Consider the following 15433-nt stretch of genomic DNA (forward strand, 5'->3'; position numbering starts at 1 on the left):
GTTGCAGGAGCAAATATTTGTCACCAACATATCACTATCCTCCCTTCACACTCGTCAAACCATGTCGCGCCTTTTCATGTAACCACTAATTGCTTTCTATGTTGTTATTCCAGTGACTAACCCATCCTTTATCTTCATTCTTTGTTTCATCTCCCATCCCATTCTGCTTTGTTATGCATGCCTTCCCTGATATGGTTCATGGTCCTTTTCTTAACACCATCGCCTTTAAATTATGTCATACTTATTTGTGTCTCTATCCTTCTGTATATCTACCTGTCTATCTATCTATCTATCTATCTATCTATCTATCTATCTACCTATCTACCTATCTACATGTGCCTACTTCTATATCTGTACATCTATTTATCTGTCCATATCTATCTTGACATCCATTATGTGTATCTTCCCATCTATTCATCTGTCTGTATGTCTGTCTGTGTGTCTGTCTGTCTTTTCATGTCTTTGTCCACTCATTTATCTCTGTCTTTCCCCCTCATATTTTTTCAATCTCTACATATCTCACTTTATATGTTTGTGTACCGGTACTCCATTGTTACTCTCATCTTACCATACCCATCTTACCACTCCTGCATATTTCTCCTATATTTATTTTTCTCTCCTATTCTCTCTCTCTTGTTTCAATCCTATTTTTATGCTTATTCTCAAACAAATCTTTCTCTCGTAATTTTACCCTTCCTTGTACACCATCCTCCCTTTCTTGCCCATGTTTTCATTATCTTGACCATGTCTTGTGCATACTTGCCAACATCCTTGCATGCACACCTGTACACCATGTGCATGGCACATTCCTCATCCATATCCACCTTGCATGCCAACACTTCACTCTCACTTCCACCTGCATCTCCACGGCAACCGCATCAATGCTATGATACCCCCCCCCCCCACCCGACATAACACAGTCGCCCAGACACCTCCTTCCGGTGGTTCTACAACCCTTTCCTTACCCTGCGCTACATCATCTGGAGGCGTTTCAAGTGGATCATCATCAATTCCATCATCGTCATCCTCCTGGTGGCTCTCCTCGTCCTCTTCATCTACAACGTGCCCGGTTACTCGGTGAAGAAGATCATCGGGGCCTAGGGTTCCCACCCTCTGCCCCACCCCATCTCTACTTTCATATGGTGTCATCATGATATCATATCATGGTGTCATCCTTCATGCAATCATCTAATCATTTTACACATCATATCTTGGCCATGCCCTCATTCAGGCTTAACCTTTTGTGTGCTTTGCGTGCTGTTTGGCACAGAAAACCTGAAAGCGTGGTTCGTACTGTCCAAAGTCCCTGCCACAGAAAGGGTTGGGGCAGTTTGAAATGAAGGGTTTGACTCACTAGTCATGCAGCTTTGCATTCTTCACATCGTCCGTCACTTAACCCATTCTCTACGGGAACCTGGTGGCCTGCCTGTTAAATGTATGACCATTTCAGAATTCAATATGGAACGAGGTTAACTCACTGGAACCCACAGAAACATGGTAGATGCCATGCAAATTTTATGGATATTGTATAATCTCTTTGAGAAAGATTTGAAACAGGGATGCCAGTTTTCAGTCAAAAGCCTGAATTAGGCCCTGGCACTATTACAGTTCATGCCCTTTTGTGTACAAAGTACCTTTATGTAAATGTATCTGAGGCACTCTCTTTAATTTTTTATCTGGCTTCTCTGTTTTACATCATTGCCACTTGCATCAGTATTTGTTTGTAAAGTGATCATGTAGTCACAGCAACCATTAGTTACAATTTACCTTTAACACCGTCTATTGTGTCCTTGCGGTTGCCATGTCTGTAACATTATCTCTTTTTTGTTTCTTTTTGTAATCATCATCATTTATTGGTGTTTGTTGTTAACAACACTTACCAGTAAATATGCCTTCTTTTGAAGTGTCCAATTTAGATTTTTAGAAGATGAAATGAAAGTAACAAGATATTTTTCCTGTACTTTCAATTTGTATCAAAGTGTACCAAAGTGTACATCATTTTGTCCTTTATCTTGTAATTTTATTCATTAATGTTTATGACGTCATCACCTAATGATCAGTATTTGTTGTGAATGTAGATTATAGAAACTTTACCTTTCTTTCCTCTGTATATTTATTTTTCTTGTAACAACTTTTCCTCACCCAAATTTAAAGTAACATTTCTATCAATATAGTTGCAAGACTCACTTCGCATATGAAGTAAACTATCGCTACTTTCATCTTTACTGTTTGCCATCTGAGTACTGCTGAAGTGGAAATTTTCTCGTTGTGGACATTTTTTATGCATTCTGTGGAACTTGACATTGGCTTAGAAATAAAATCATGCAAATATTTCAGCTTGTATTGTGTGAAAATAATTAATCTCTGATTCCTCGGAATTACAATCTTTTGCAAATTCATTTTACCCAACTGAGTGCAAAAGAAAATTACTCACATGAAAATGTCCACTTTTTCAGTGATACTCTTGTCAATGAGTCTCTTTTGCTTTTATGTCTTTAGCCATAATTTCATCACCATCTTAAAGGGATCTTACAGTTCTGGTTGAGACCTAATTTTAGGTTTTTAACATCTTTTGGTGAGATAATGAGAAACCTCTTATGAAATATGAAAGAGCATGTAATTCTATGAGGAATTCAATGTTTATTTGATGAAAATTGGTTTTGAAATGGCTGAGATATCCAAAAAAGAGCGATTTTAATGAAGTGTGGGACCCACACTTTATTACGATTGCTTTGTTTTACTTTATTTTAGGATGTTTTAGTCATTCCAAACCCGATTTTCATCAGATAAACTTTGAATTCCCCTTAAAATGGTATGCTCTGTACTATATCATATGTGTTTTCTTGGTATCTCGCAAAAAGTTAAAAGTCCAATTCTCAACTCCACCAATACTGTACCATCCCTTTAAGCTTATTAAGCTCAGTATAGCCACAGTGAAGTTTTTGCAATTGTTCCTTTTACTCTTTCCACCTTTTGCTGATTTCTGCTTAGAGTGGATCTTATTACGTAGTAGGTCATGCGGTAACAAGCAGGTAGCAATTTTATTCAGGTCATTCGTTAGTTAGTTGGTAGCAATCACCAGTGGGGAATTAAGCATAGTTGGATTTCCACAAAGAGTAATCATACTAACACTTTCTCTTGTTATATACTATTTTCATTCTACAAGTCATGCAGTATGTATAGGTTTCAGTGTATATTTCTGTTGTACATTTGGTTTTATTCAAGGTGTAAGGTATATGAATTTAATGGCAAAGATTTTACGGTTTAGAGTCTATATTCTCTCTTACTCTGTTGGTAAGCTTTATTGGCAGGGTATAGTAAATGTATGTAGAAATATTTCAGTATTTGAAGTATAGCAGTGATGTGTGTGAAGGTTCAATTATATTCTGTTATAAATTTAATCGTAAATGTTAAGAAAGTAACAGCACCACCATCTTGCCATTGGAACAAAAATGTAGAAATAGTTCTTGTTCTAGTTTGTATTCACAAGAATGTGAAAATTGTGCAATTTTATAATGTTACTATGACAAGATACTTTTTATCTCTTTCATGTTTATTTGTTATATTATAAAAATAGCATTTTTCTGCATTGGCATGATATAATATTACAGCATACTAGCAAAGTGCTGACTGTGCACTTTTAACACTTCGTAGATAAAGTTTTTAAGAATTTGATGCTAAAATGTTTTGTAAATATACATAATGATATGTTGCCAGATCCTAAAAATACTTAATCTGTGATGGCTTTTTACTCTTAAGTGACGTGAAAGGACTGAATAGATCAGAAATTGATTAAGATTGACAAAGGCAACAACAAAAAGTGACTAAAATTCCCAACAGTTGTTTGGTAGGCCAGGGGAATGTAGTCTACTTGTTGATGTTATCTTCAGTAGATATTAAAGTACACCTGGGTGATATCAGTGAGAGCATAATATGTGATAAAGGTGAAGATAACTTTGTCGTAGGTATTGATCATGATTACGATCATATGTGCATAGCAGGAAAAAATGCTGGCATTGATGAAATAATTCCTGTATGTTATGGATTTTAATTGTTATATTTGTAGCAGTAGCATCTTAACCAGGTGAAGACTAGTTTTGAGTATACATGTACGTGTACTTGGGTGGATGTCTGTGGGAAATGCTTGTTATAGCAATTTAGCTCATCTTCAGTGAGTTAATGCCTACATTATTATTTGTACTTTTTGATCGCCATTGTCAAAGAAACAAGGACAACAGGACAGTATAAACAGTATTAGAAATTCATGTACATGAATGTTTAAGTTCTTTTCAATACAGGTGAAAAGGAAGACCTATAGTGCAATACATATGAACAATAGTACTTATTAAACATTATTAGAAATTCATGTACATGAATGTTTTAGTTTTTCCCAATACAGGAGAAAAAGAAGACCTAAAGTGCAATTTATATGAGCAATAGTACTTATTTAACAGTATTATCAATTCATGTACATGAATGTTTTAGTTTTTCTCTATACAAGGGAAAACTAAGACCTTAAGGGCAATACATATGAACAATAGTACTTGTTTAACAGTATTATCAATTCATGTACATGAATGTTTTAGTTTTTCTCAATACAGGAGAAAAAGAAGCCCTAAAGTGCAATATATGAGCAATAGTACTTATTTAACAGTATTATCAATTCATGTACATGAATGTTTAAGTTCTTCTCAATACAGGGGAAAAAGAAGACCTAAAGTGCAATATATGAGCAATAGTACTTATTAAACAGTATTATCAATTCATGTACATGAATGTTTTAGTTTTTCTCTATACAAGGGAAAACTAAGACCTTAAGGGCTATACATATGAACAATAGTACTTATTTAACAGTATTATCAATTCATGTACATGAATGTTTTAGTTTTTCTCAATACAGGAGAAAAAGAAGACCTAAAGTGCAATATATGAGCAATAGTACTTATTAAACAGTATTATCAATTCATGTACATGAATGTTTAAGTTCTTCTCAATACAGGGGAAAAAGAAGACCTAAAGTGCAATATATGAGCAATAGTACTTATTAAACAGTATTATCAATTCATGTACATGAATGTTTTAGTTTTTCTCAATACAGGAGAAAAAGAAGACCTAAAGTGCGATATATATGAGCAATAGTACTTATTACAAAGATCATAATGAGTGCAATATTTAAAATATTGTGCTTATGATTTACCAAATTTTCAGGGGTGGAAGAGTACATTGCAAACCATTTATTAAGCAAAATGATAATCTGTGTCAAATTTCTAATCTTTAGATTGATCGTATATGAGGTATTCAGTATCTTGTAAATATTCCCAGAGTTTCTGGATCTCTGTATAATTATCATTGAAAGAAAGAGGAGAAGGAAAAAAAAAAGAGAAGAAAAAAAAATTAAACATAGTATTACAATACTTAACATGCTGATTGTACATATATCAATTCTAGATATGCCAAGAATTAGTTGCGCTAATACACTTAATGAAACTAAGAAACTTAAACTAGTCAATACCAATTCAGGCAGTAATATGAAATGAATTGCCCGGTTGTTGTTCGTGGAGTCTGTGATATGGTTTCAAAATGCGATATTAATCACTGTTACTGAGTTGAAACAGTTACGTGCAGCATTTATCGTATATATCTGTGTGATTGTATTTATATGTGTAATGTGGTAAGCTTCAGGAATATATAGGTATATGATATGTATATATAATTATGTGGTTCACTGTGTAGCTGAGTGTACTCTTTGTAAGTATGAATAACAAAAGGATCTTCTCTGAGTAGATCCCAAATAATGAGTATATTTTTGATAGTCTAACCAATTCCTAAAAGAATCTTATTGAAATAGATGTAATTATAGTATAAAGACATTTCAGGATTATAAGTGGATATTATTTTTATTTTTTTCCCAGGAAATGTTGTCAAATCCTGTGTTTTTAGCACGTCAAGGTCGTGTAGACCTCACTCTGATGTACATGCTTAGCCAGGTTGTATTATGAAGTGGTGATTAAAAATGATGTTTTCTGTTTATGGGAAAGGATAAGAAATAAGCACTGTGTATTGATGTGATTCAGGATTCAGTACTAAATGTTGTGTCCAGTTTATCCAAACCAGCGGTCAGTATTTAGTGCCAATACCTTCTTGCCACTACAAGAAATTTTGAAATTAAAAAAGGGGGCCAAATGGCCTTGTGTCTGAAATGTCTTGTATTGTCACTTAAAGCAGATATCCAGCACCATAAGGGCATGTAGCCATATTATTTGCATTTAATAGTTGTATGGGATGCTAAATTCAGATGTCTGTAATACCATGTGGTCATCTGAACAAAATGTAATTTTCCTTTCTGTACAAAGCAGCATGTCAATGGGGTTGTCATGGAAACTTTACCATAGATAATTTGGTCCTATTTGGGGTGTCTCATCCAGTGATCAACACTGAATCATTTACAAAAAAAAATGTATTTGCATTGGAAAAGCTGAATTACATATCAAGGTGTAGCTTTGCTTTTTTAAAGTTTTTTGGCATTTTGTATTTGTCAAATGCATGGATAATTCCTTATGATTACCAATTCTAAACCACAGGATGTCATTCCAAAGTTTAACTCTAACTAGTTTGATAACAATTAAAGTCAATCTAAATGAAATACTGCGGACATTGGGACATTGGAGTAGCTTGAAAAATGGGGGTGGGTGGTGGGGCTACCATTAAAGAGAATATGTTAACGTGTTTATATGTTGCTCTTGAAACCATAAGGAATGAAAATAGCACATTTACTTTTTTTCATGCTCTGTTCTGTTAAGGTGGCATCACACTGTCCCAAAATTGGCACAAGCTGCCAATATAAATATGAACATTTGCAAATTCTTCAGCCAATCAATAAACTTGCCAAAGATTTTGCTGTTGTTTTTTTATGAAGTTGCTACCGGAGCCTGATAAACTCCACTGTAAGATGCCCTCATGAATGATCTGAAAATTGTAATTATATATATTATATAATCAGAGCCGAGTTTGAACACTTCCTGTAATGTATGCCCATCTTTGTTCAAATTTGGGAACAGTGTGATGCCCACATTATAAAATTACTTTCTGAGTGGTGTTGGAATGATTTGAATTTCTGTGCACTTGTCTGTGAATTCAGTCTATATGGCCTGCAGTGTTTTGCTTTCCTTCCTAATGTGAAATAAACATACCAGTTAAACCCCAACAGTATCTCCTTAACCCTCCGTCTGCCACATTTATTTTCTGTCCAAAGGTTTACAATGTGTGAACCTCGTGCATATTTGACTCACTGGCACCAAAATGATTAATGTGTGTGGATGCACGTTAACGCACAATGCGTCCTGTTTGTTTTGTCTGTGTGGTCTTCTATACCATCCCGTGTTTGCACACTTCCCCGACAAATTCTACGTACTGCAAAACCAGGAATAGTCGCAGCGCGAAATTTGCGCAAATTGCAGCTGCTGCTAGCCGTATGGGTGGCATGAAGTTTTTGTGACTTGCCACTGGTATTAATGCATGATTATGGCGTAGACAAGAAATTCTGTGTGCATCTTAATTTCGTGAATCTTTTCTCCTTTAAAGTAACTTGCAAAAAATTTCTGGTTTTACAGTATCTAACACATAGTCCTCTCCCATTTGAAGTTGTGTGAGTGTCGTGATCATTTGTGGTATGTTGTGTCCACAGAATGCACCGGACAGACTATGTTTCACACACTCAGATATATCGTCGGCCTTATGCCAAAAGGGCCTTAAAGAACTTCCCCTGTTATGCCAAAAGGGCACTAATAGTGTACAAAGTCTATAGCATTAAGGGCCTTTTGGCATAACAGTGGAAGTGGCTTAAGGCCCTTATGGCATAAGACCGATGATAACCTTGTTCTATCTCTCTATCTTCTCCTTCTCCCCCTCTCTCTCTTTCTCTCTATCAGCTGTCTCTTACATGTCTCTTTTTCGACAACAGTCAATGTGAACACGAAGGATGAGATTGATGTCTTTATTTTTATCATTATTGTATCAAAATTGATTTGCCTTCCCCAGTTCTTCAGATGTCTTTGCCTTGTTCTATTCACTTTATTGGTACTTGTGCCGCTATGAATCTTTATCTGTTCAGGACCAGATAAATGCCAAACTCTGAATTCATCTGTATGACACGCATACTGTGCATATTTCTCATCATGCTGTTTTGCTTTATTACAGTGATGCATACAGTTGAGACCAGTAGCATTATTTTCAGCAGTAGAGAAGTGTTTCATTTGGGGTCTGTGAGACTGGTACTTGCTTGAAGGGATGCATTTTCCAGTGAAAAATCTTACAGAGATGCCAAATGCTTTATGTATATATCTTTAATCCAATTTTAATTTCATTTGATTTTACTGTTCTGTGTTTCCAAGGAGGGATCAAACTAGTAAATTTGTGGACATGTGTTTATATGAGGAGTGATTGGAAATTAGAAGGAAGGATCAAATAAAAAGTATACTCCTTTAGCAGTTAATCTATCTCATTTGCAGTGAAATTTGCCAAGTTTAAGTGTACCGTGTTCATTTCATTTCAACATTGGAAACAAATTTGTCACACTTTTAAGGGTGTAGAGTGGTTTTGGGTAATAATTTCTGTTGCCATGATTAAACTGCACCTGTTTTTGATGTGTTTTGTTTGTTCCATTTTATTTTCATTTTTTGGCAACCCCAATTATTTTACACTCCTGCCCTGGATGATCTTCAATTCTGGTATTGATTTGATAATGGCCACGATTGGCCAATTTGTATGCTCATCATATTGTGTGATTACATTGGATGAAACATTGTAAATTTGAAATATATTTTTAATGGCCTTTTATACCTTTTTGCTACTTTTGTATGGATTATACATTTTCTTTCTCTGTTCTTTTATAAACACATATGTGATATTTTATGGTCTAATGTGGGCGTTGATATGCCACTATCACATTATCGCCTGCTGTCCAATTTAAAATGGATAAATGTCGATTATCTTTATTTCCTGGTCTTTTGTATTATCCATGGCTTGTCGATGTTTGTGGGTACTCTTTCCATACCTGGATATATATTTTGTTCGCTCGCATCTTACGCGGATTATCGACATGATTATTACTGCCTCTTGTATGGATAATCGTAAATATACACCCTATGATATGGCATAACCAGTCGTCCCAATACGCTGTTTACGGCATTCTTGACGCCTTGGAAAGCCATTTACCGCTCAATGTGCAGGCGGTTCAAGTGGCTGTTGTTCAAAATAATCGTCATCGGACTCATTTTGCTCCTTATTGGTCTCTTCCTCTACTCTTCTCCCGGCTACATCGTCAAGAAGATCATTGGAGCCTAGAAACGCCAACTTCATCACTTCTGCACTGTCTCTTTTTCAATAGGAGAAGTCTTGAAAGATAACTACTTTTTGCAATGTTACCCCCTCCAGGATATCACCAAAATGTTACCCCTCTAAAGATAAAGAAAGAAAGAAAGAATACAGTTAAGTTATGTCACAATGCAGCATCATGAGAGTCTAGTAAACTGGTGGATATTAATTCTTCATGAGTTTCCTGACTTGTGATTTAATTTAGATTCAGTAAACACTCATCTTATCTAAAGCTCGACCCCTGCCCAAGAGTACCTCCCTGAATAGGATATTGGCTGCATGTTGTTGACTGTGCATGTTTAAAAGGCTAGAGGGGCTGGATGGTTTATATGACAGAGCAAAGGAAAAGTGTGCCAAGATTCCAATACAAGGAGAATTTGTATCCAGGGGAATAGAAAGTTATCCCAAAAAGAGAAGAAATAGTGCAAATGCAACAAGTGCATGAATTTCAGGAACAGCTGTGCATTTGGTATGGATATAAACTTTCAGCATATATTGCAAGTATATTTTGGGTATATTTATATATGTCTATGTATTTACATATTTATTATATTCCTAGCATTATTTATTGAGGTCATATGACAGATGACTCTTCTCCAGTATTCTCCTTCAATGTACACACACACACATGCACACTCACACAAACAAACAAACAAACAAACACAAAACCAACCCCAGATGTGAGTATGGCATGTCTTGAAATTGATGACAATTACATACATTGGATATCCTTCCTTTTTACAACCAGAGACAAAACAACAAAATTGCTCTGAAATTAATTAGCAGATTAAATATCTTTGTTTTTAGTAACACTTCTCTAACTTGCCTCCCTCACTCCCCCCCCCCCCGAAAAAAGAAGAATAAATAAAGCAAAGCGAGCAGTATTTCATTTTACATCAAAGGAGATTTTCTTTACATGCAATCTGCATAATCATCTTCTCAACCAGGCTGTCTTTTAAAGTGCTCTTAAAATACCACTGTATCCATTTTAACTGCCAATTAATGATGAGATTATTCCAATATATGACAATCGTAGCGGGGCTGAAAAGGAGAATTATTTGCTATAAGGACTTAAATTATTATTTTTTTGCATTTTTTCCCCTAGACACTTGATACACTTTGAGCTGTTGCTCCATCTTTGTAGCATTCAATAAAATAATTTTTTTTCCTCAAAAATTGTGATTAGGACCCAAAAGTTTTGATTAATCAGATGAAAGGGGATGAAGGATAGTTCCCTTCTGAATTTTATCTGGAGTCATTTCTGTAATGGTAATTGTAAAACATTTTGATTTATTCAGTTATAATTTGCATCTTTGAGGGTACTTTCTGGTATTCAGGTTGATGCACCAGTGTACATGAAATACACCTCTTGTATCAACATTAATTATGGACAAATTTTCAAATGAACCATTAGATAAACAAAAAGCTGTTAGTTTCTCTCTGATTTTCATCACATACACTTGTAAGTGGGTTTCCTTTCTTTTTCCGTGAGTTGGGACTATGCCAGTGGAAGAATTCTGTCAGTTTTTACGTGTGCGCTTTCAGTTTTCTATAGGGGTGAAATTTTGACACTTTGCATTCCTCTGCTCTTCAATGAGATGGCTATTGTGGTACTTTCTGGACAAGTGTGTATTTTTTTCCCCGGTATTCTACATTCTTCTTTATCTCAATTTCCCCCTTCCTACGAAATATTCTCGTCTCTTTTGCTTCAAGTAGCTGATGGATGATTATAATCTGCATTCGAATCGGTCTTGGCTGCAGACTCTTTCACTTTCCCCGGGAGAAATAGATGTTGCATGCTTATACAATACCGGTATCACTCTGGTAGTAGCAAGCTTGATGCATAATGTTATGGCACAATATGAGTATTATGAAGACGTGAAGTGCGTGTCGTCATACAGGTATCGTCATACAGAATGTGTATGCATGTATCAGAAAGTTTTGTATTCATGTATGTTTCATAGTGTATTCTCCTATTCAGTCTCACTGTATCTTCTCTTTTCCCCTGATGTGTATGTCACCCTTTTCACTGTGCATGTCTTTATATAAATCCAAATACTTTGTCATGGTTTCAAATGCATTGGAGAAAGAATGCAGCTACAGGAGTATGTGTATGCATGTATCATAAAGTTTTGTATTCATGTATGTTTCATAATGTATTCTTGTACTCAGTCTCTCTGTATCTTATCTTTTCCCCTATTGTGTATATTACCATTTTACTGTGCAGGCTTTTGTATGATATGAATACTTTGTCATGGTATCAAAAACTTTGGAGAGAGAATGCAGCTACAGGAGTATGTGTATGCATGTATCATAAAGTTTTGTAGTCATGTATGTTTCATAATGTATTCTCGTACTCAGTCTCTCTGTATCTTATCTTTTCCCCTGATCTGTATTTCACCCTTTTGCTATGCATTCTTTTGTATGATATAAATACTTTGTCATGGTTTCAAAAGCATTGGAGAAAGAAGGCAGCTACAGGAGTATGTGTATGCATGTATCAAGGTTTTGTATTCATGTACGTTTCATAATGTATTTTCGTACTCAGTCTCCCTGTATCTCGTCTTTTCTTCTGTTGTTTATATCACCTTTTTGCTTTGAATGCTTTTGTATCAGTACAAATACTTTGGCATGGTTTCAAAAGCATTGGAAAGAGAATGCAGCTACAAATTATGAGTGATTCCATGCTTGTAAATATCAAAGTTTGGACTTCTACTATCTAGACAATTGTTTTGCTGATTATAATCTTGTTTTTCTGTCTTTCCTATCAATCCTTTCCTCTACCCCTCCCTTTCCTCTATATTCTTCCCCCCCCCCCCGACACCGTCACCCTCAATCATTTATGCCATATTACCATATTTTTTACCATCATTTGTCACCATTTTTCTTGCTCTGTTCAATGTGTTTTATTTTCTTTATATCCTTGCATGCTCTCATTTATGCAATGCTCTATTGGAAACTGATGTATACAATTATCTCTATCACAATCAATATAACTGTTCTGCATGTTAAATACATATGTTGGTTCCTCTATATCTCTTTTATCTTTTTTTTAATATGTGTTTTTTTCATTCTTTGTTATATTTGTCATGACTGTTAATGCTCTTCCTACTTTTGTCTTTTGTAATGGTGTTTTTTTCCTGTTCTCCCTGTCTTTCATTTCATTGTTGTGCCTTTTTTTACCATTTGCTGTTGTCATGTCATTGGCTGTACTTATATCACATTTGGACTCTACCACACATACACATTATTACACACATACTATGTGTGCACACATTCACCCATATTTTACCATGCACAACATGACCGCTTAACCCTGTCAAATCCAAAACCCAACTTTCGGCGGCCGTGCCTCATAACAGCCGTCCGGACACCTCGTTCCTCTGGTTCATGAGTCCGTGGCGCGCCCTCAAGTTCATGATCTGCAACCGCCTCAAGTGGATGCTGATCAAACTGCTCATTTTCTGTCTCGTCTCCCTTCTGCTCGGTCTCTTCATCTACGCCTCCCCGGGCTACATCGTCAAAAAGATCCTTGGGGCGTAGAGCGTGATGGGTCACAAAGAGCGCCCTCTCACTTCAAATCTTCCTCTATGTGCTCTGCACTTGTATTTCATAGACTCTCACAAAAGTTTTCAGATAGAAAGAAATGGAGTATATATCTTTACAAAATGCAACATAAAATCTTAACAAAAAATGCAGGGTGTCACAGCTTGTCATATATGACATAATACCAAAAACACAAGCCATTTTTTTTTTCATCTTGACAAACAATGTTCACATTCTTCCTTTGTCCCATGATTTGAAAGATACACACTTCGTACAACATTTTTCAATGAGCCAGTTTAGAGTTACAATCTGAACATGTACAGATAAAGGTTATTGTGGACCTTCTACCTGTATTGAATTGACTGTATAGGAGAATTTGGAATGTTCAGGTGAATGTGTATTCTTTTCAACCAAATAAAGAAAAGCCATTCTTTCGACACCTACATGAAAATTACAGCATTCCTCTAAGACTGCTTGGTTTAGGAGCTCCATCTAATGAAAGGATTAATAGTGCATTGAAAATGCTGTACTTCAGCAGTTATTGCAGACCTGTGGTAGATGTGAACTGAGTTATTCTTGTCCTATGATATTTTCTTGTCTGTAGCCATTCATAGACACTGCCTAAAATGTAATATAGCCGGGGATTATTTTCATTCTGCACTTTACACCATAACATGGTGATTTGCTGCCCATATCTGACGATGTGTAGAAAATTTGATTCCTACGTATGTTTTAATATGCAAAGCAGTATCACACTCATTCCTCGTTGGTTTATAGCAGTTACTGTAATTATTCACACAACAGCATGGATGCACGGATGTGTATACATACATTGTATGTTTACCAGTTTATATCCTTTAACTTGTACTGACTGGGCAGAGGATATTGACTCTTTACTTAGCATCATTTGGGTAAATGTCAACTTGTGGTAATTATTACGACTCCTTCACACCTTCACATTATGATTGGCTACTATTTTGATGCCTTTCTGATGCCAATGGGATGTTGATTCATCAATGGCTTGTCATGACTGCTTCATTGGACCCGGACATAGTTGATACATATTGATGCTAATCTTTTTCACTTGTGGCCCGTTAAGGTCACTAAAATCTTAAAGTCTGAAATTCTGCTACCCCGAAAAATAAATGTATTGGCCCAAAATGACAGAAACATAACATTCTATTTTTAATCTAAGTGCCTGATGGGCCATCAAAAGATAGCCTCTTTGGAGGTTTGGTGGCCTGGCACTATTTTTTTTTTCTATGTGGCCCTGGGCCATCGAGCCACTGCTTATGTGGAGCTCTGCGTATATGGTCTACTTGCTGCAGTAGATATGCCTTGGTAATGACACCAGACTTCTGTGTTAGCTGTTTGGATCAAATTTGATCAAACTGTCCTTATTTTTTGCTTGTTTGTTTGTTTGTTTTTTGTTTAGTTGTTGTTGAGGTGTTTTTTTTTTTGGCTGATTTTTCCTGGGCTGTTTACCTGTGCTCCCTGTGGCTTCATCATCGCCAGGAATCTCAGAGCATTTTAACCCGTTCCGCACTGAATTCTGAAATTCCCATAGACTTAATGCACAAGCCATCTGATTCCCTTATGGAACTAGTTAAGGTGATGCACTTAGTGAGTTGATAGTGAAGGTACAGACACCACCATGCACCTGCCTTGTTTCATAAAGAGGTCTACAATTTTGTCACTCGCAGTACTTATCCCCTTTTCTTTCTTATCAGGCGCTGTTTCTCGTTAAACATGAGTAGATACGTTCCCTAATGAAACTTGTACCTTTATTAGCCTATATTGCCTCTCTTTACTGTTCCATTGATTCAAAGGTATGCAAAGAGCATTTGTTTGATTTTTGTTGCATTTAGCAAAAAAAAAAAATCATTATTCTGTCGTCTCTTTGAAGGCAATTAGATGTAAGTCACATTTTTCATGTTGCAATGGAAGATTTTCACAAATTGTGATCACAATTGTTTTCCTTTTTTGACCTCTTCTTCCCTTCGTACCCTTAAATCCTCAACCAAAATTCTTCCCCTGTCCTCATCTGTGAAAATGTGAAATGTCCTCCTTGTTATCATTCACGCTCCCCCCCCCCCCCAAAAAAAAAAATGTAACCCCAAAAATATTTGATATGCATCTTGATTTCTCGTGTCTTAAAATGCATCAAAACCATTGATTTCTCATATCAAATAAATTGCATTCATTGTTTGTGCAAACTGAAACCTACCACACTGATGTATACAAAATGCTGCTTTTGCTGTAACTTCATTTGATACTTGATGAATGCAACCCATCAAATGATTGTGACAACCAATGCCCATCTTCTCATCTGTCTATATAACTTTCCAAAACTTTCTTATATTCCTTTGTCACATACTTTGTCTCTTTATCTTCTTGTCTATTTCTGTTGTACTTTATCTTTCTCATCTATTTATCTATACATCTTTCTGGCTTATATACGCGGTGTCAATCCTTCTGCTTATATTTCTGTGACTCTATTTGCCTACCTGCAATC

At 35.9% G+C, this 15433-nt stretch overlaps 1 protein-coding gene across 1 annotated transcript in view; it reads left to right on the top strand.

Annotated features, from left to right (window-relative positions):
- LOC139715629 (otoferlin-like) overlaps window positions 1–15433 on the top strand; it is a 141286-nt gene that overhangs the window by 123883 nt on the left and 1970 nt on the right. The gene's annotated exons all lie outside the window — the stretch shown is intronic.

The sequence above is a fragment of the Diadema antillarum genome, unplaced genomic scaffold, assembly GCF_040938485.1.
Source record: "Diadema antillarum isolate AM-2024a unplaced genomic scaffold, OU_Dant_1.0 scf00000006, whole genome shotgun sequence".
Classification (NCBI taxonomy): domain Eukaryota; kingdom Metazoa; phylum Echinodermata; class Echinoidea; order Diadematoida; family Diadematidae; genus Diadema; species Diadema antillarum.